Raw genomic sequence first — 4,415 nt, 5'->3', positions numbered from 1 at the left:
TTCGTGCTCTATACCGACGCGTCTCTACCGGGTTTGGACGCTGTTTTGATGCAGCACGATAAAGTAGTCTCCTATGCTTCTCGTCGGTTGAAGAAGCATGAGAAGAACTACCCTGTACATGATCTGGAGCTAGTCGTCATTATTTTTGCCATGAAGATTTGGCGACATTATTTATATGACGTTACATTTGAGATTCTCACTGACCATAAGAGTCTCAAATATCTGTTTTACTTAGAAGGAACCTAATCTCCGACAGAGGAGACGGATGGAGTTCCTGAAGGGTTTTGATTGTACCATTAGCTATCACCTAGAGAAAGCTAATGTGGTTGTCGACGCACTTAGCTGGAAGTCTAGAGTGACTTTGGCTTGCCACCGAGTTGTGGTCACAGACTGGTTACCATGGTTTCTCAGTCGTCGATCAGGACGAGGATCCGAGAGCCCTAGGCTGTATTTGCGGGTTATTTGCAGCCAGATAGCTTCCGGGTAGCAGACCGAGTTTATACGAGACGAGGAGGGTATTATATATTTCCGAGGTAGATTATGCGTATCTCAGTCTCATCCGGTTTTATAAGAGTTACTTCCGGAGGCTTATCGCTCATGATTTGCTGTCCACCCAGGCGGTACCTGTGTGTACCAAGATTTGAGGTGTTTCTATTGGTGGAACGACATGAAGGAAGACATCACAGATTTTGTAGCTAGATGTCTTGTCCGTCAGCAAGTGAAGGTCGAGCACCAGATACCTGTCGGTTTATTTTAGCGGATTCCTATTCCCGAGTGGAAATGGGAACCTATTACCATGGACTTTGTGGTGAGTTTGCCGAGGACATGATGAGACCATGACGCGATTTGGGTAATCTTTGATCAATTACCCAAATCCGCGCACGTTTTAGCGATTCGGAGGACTGATCCTCTGGATCGATTGGCAGAGTCTGCAGCAGACCTTGGGTACGTAGCTCTGTTTCAATACAACTTTCCATCCGCAGATAGATGGACAGTTAGAGTGGACCATACAGACTCTAGAGGATTTACTGAGGTCACGTGTATTGGATTTTTGAGGCAGTTGGGAGGACCGTTTGCCATTGGTAGAATTCGCCTACAACAACGGTTTGCATTTGGCTATCCAGATGGCACCGTTTGAAGCGTTGTATGGTAGGCCTTGTCGGACACCCACCCTCTGGGATGAGGTTGGGAAGGCCCAGTTGTTAGGACCTCATAGAGCTCAGCTTAAGGTAGAGTTGGTCCGTACTTTTAGACGGAGAGTGGCAGAGGCACAGGACTGCCAGAAGAGTTATGCTGACCGGAGTCGGAGACTCTTAGAGTTCTCTATTAGCGATCATGTATTTCTGCGAGATTCACCCACGAAAGGAGTAAAGAGATTTGGCCCCGAGGTAAGCTAGCTCCGCGATACATTGGACCTTTCCAGATCTTGGAGAGGATTGTAGCGGTAGCTTATCGTTTGATACTACCATCGTTCCTGTCAGGTGTTCACGACGTATTCCATGTGTCTATGCTGAGGAGGTATATATCCGACTCGACAGATTTGTTGACAGATATCTCAGTTCCTATTCAGCCTGACGTCACCTATGAGGAGGTTCCGGTATGGATTCTAGACCGGGAAGAGCGTCAGTTGCGGAACAAGACTATCCGACTGGTTAAAGTCGGATGACGGTATCATTTGGACGAGGAGGTTACTTGGGAGCTCGAGGATACTATCCGAGCTCGATACCCCATTTTTCATTTGGGATATGTGATTTTATTTACCGTTCAGCATTTATACTCGTTACTTGTTGTTAGTATTTGCTGATGGTAGATAACGAAATTTGGGGACCAAATTTTTATTAGTGGGGGAGAATGTAAAATACCTAAAAATGGCGAACAACGATAGGGGAATTTTTCGGAATTTTTAGAAATTTTCTGGGAATTTTTCGAAGCTCGTATGAACGAGTTAACAGGGACAAAAATGGGGTCCGGAAAAGCCTGTTTAGGCGACCCTGTTTTAATGAGGAAAAGTTTTAATTTATATTTCCTTTTCCCATTTTTCTTTTCTTTTTCCCATTTTCTTTTCCTTCCGCGAGCCGACCCTTGCCCAAAAATCTTGCGGCGACTTCTCCCGAGCCCTAACCGGCGCCGAGCTCCTTCTCCCTCTCACTCTCATGGCGAGGAGCGCCTCTCCCCTCTACTGATCTCCTCTCCCCCTCGTCCATGCTGAGCCGCGCGCCGATCACCGGCCACAAGAATCCAGTGCCGTCGCCGTGCCCTAGCGCCTGCCGACGCCCTCTTCCTCTCCTCTGGCCGACGCGACACTACTGCCCTTCTTCTCTACCTAGTGCCGGCCGCCGCCGCCCTTTCTCCATTTGCCTCGGTCACCACAGCCGACATCAGAACCCTAACGCCGAGCCTTCTTCGCTGCCCTAGCACCGACGCCCTGCCAAACAGCCATTGTGCCCGAAGATCTGCAACACCGACTGTCGCCTTGTTCCTTGCTTGAGCAGCCAGTGATCGCCGAGATTCTCCTCACTAGTGTCATGCCGTAGAGCTGATGCCACCACCGTCGTCATCCCAGCAGCCGCAAGTCCTTCTGCCGGCGTCGCGTAGCCTTCTTCCCCTCCTCAGCCGCAGATTCGACCTGACTTTGACCTTGCCATTGAGTGTCCTATTCTTCTCCAACCACAGACCAGTGCCATATTGATTTATTGTGCCAAGCCGTGCCTAGCCGGACCTTGGAGGGAGTTTGGATTGAAAATTCACTGGCATGTGAAATGTGAAGGTTTTAGATTTGAATTGGAGATTTTCTGATTCAAGGTAAACTATGTATATTGTTTTGGTTGATCTCTTGTTAGTATTAGGTTGATATGGATTGGTAACATATTATATTTGAGATGTTAATATGTGATAACATGACTAATGAGTAATTAGTTGTCTTAGGTTGGAATTTCAGATGAGATTTGAGGTGCGGATCGTCGATGATTTACATTGAGGGCGGCAGCTTCGTGGTTGCTCCGACTAGGATTTTCTGACCACCATTTCTTTGACTGCGAGGTGATTAAAGGATACTCACTATTGGGTAAGTTTAGTTTGATTCATGATGGTTATTTGGTGGTTGGTTGGTTCAGATGGATGATGGTTGAATTGGGTTGATAAAATGAATTGTATTTAGTTGAGATTGCTCTTGAGTTATAACAAATTGGGATCACTTGGGATTGATTCAAATTGGGTTTCCTTAATCGGAAAGGAAATAGGTTTATTTATTTGGTCCTGATCTTCAGTTAGCTAAATGATACTTGTTAGAGTAGCTAAATTGAATATTTGTATGCAGGACCCTGATTACGGGACGATTGTTCTGATGTGAGGATTGTTTATCACAGACTACAGTTAAAGGCGGGTACCTCTTGACTTATCTTTTATGATATTGTCATTGGATATGTATAGTATTTTATAACTACATGCAATGAACATGTTTGCCTTTGGTATGTCACTGTTTGATATCCATAGCATGTTAGGTTTGTCACCTGTGATGTATCCGTGATTATATCTTGTGATTTGTTGCCATGATTATCTTGTTATCATGAGTATCTTAGTTTCTAGAGTGACATACCATGCTTACTGAGGTTAGGACTAGGATTTGGATTGTTGTTTCTGGCCTGTGTATCTAGATTATCTGATACTTAGGTTTTTGTGCCATATCAGATTTGTGTACCTCTATTTGTATATCATATATGATTCGGGTGTTTAGACCCTGATTCTTTGATCTGTGTATATTGTTGGTACATATGCTATGGAAGAGGGATATGATTTGGGTCTAGGTTGTTATACCTTAGAGGACTTGTATACCCTAGATCCGTGGATTTGGCTTACTGATACTGTGGTACCCACATTATGTATATATGGATTTTTCTATGCTGATCAGGATATTCCATACTTATTATGTTCAGGACATAGGGTTTTTGATATTCTATCTGACCTATGTACTCTAGATCTTGGTATGTGACCATCGCTTTTACAGTACCCATTTTGTATGTATGGATATGGTTATGTTGATCAGTTTTTGCCATGCTTAGTGTCATGCATCATGATTGCATGCTGTGCGATAGTCGACTCCATTGTTGTTGAGCACATCGCCAGTTACATGGATCTGCACACACCACCACTCATGGGTTAGTGGTCGATTCAGGCAGTGTGTGTTGCAGCAGGGACTTTGTTTGGCTACGTTGGTCCGCTCATGGGTAGTGTGACACAACGTGTTAGCCGGCAGGGATTCCTCCCCGTCATCGTGTACCGGGAGTTGAGAGCATTGAGCTCCCCCATTTATGATTTGGGGTCACAGGACAGGAGTACTCCGACAGCATCCCGTCCACTCGGTCACTCATTAGGAGCAGTGACGACAGAGTGCACGGTTGTCATAGCCCTACCCACTC

General features: G+C 45.4%; 1 long non-coding RNA gene across 1 annotated transcript; it reads left to right on the top strand.

The window, feature by feature from the left end:
- Positions 1-2,060: 2,060 nt before the first annotated feature.
- Positions 2,061-3,383, top strand: LOC122027505. Its single transcript, XR_006124432.1, has 3 exons — positions 2,061-2,802; positions 2,926-3,064; positions 3,317-3,383. It is a non-coding gene; the product is annotated as an uncharacterized LOC122027505 (long non-coding RNA).
- The last annotated feature ends 1,032 nt before the right edge of the window (positions 3,384-4,415 follow it).

This window comes from Zingiber officinale, chromosome 10A, assembly GCF_018446385.1.
Source record: "Zingiber officinale cultivar Zhangliang chromosome 10A, Zo_v1.1, whole genome shotgun sequence".
Taxonomy (NCBI): domain Eukaryota; kingdom Viridiplantae; phylum Streptophyta; class Magnoliopsida; order Zingiberales; family Zingiberaceae; genus Zingiber; species Zingiber officinale.
The sequence above is the reverse complement of the archived record's forward strand: the minus strand, read 5'-3'. Positions and strand labels throughout refer to the sequence as shown.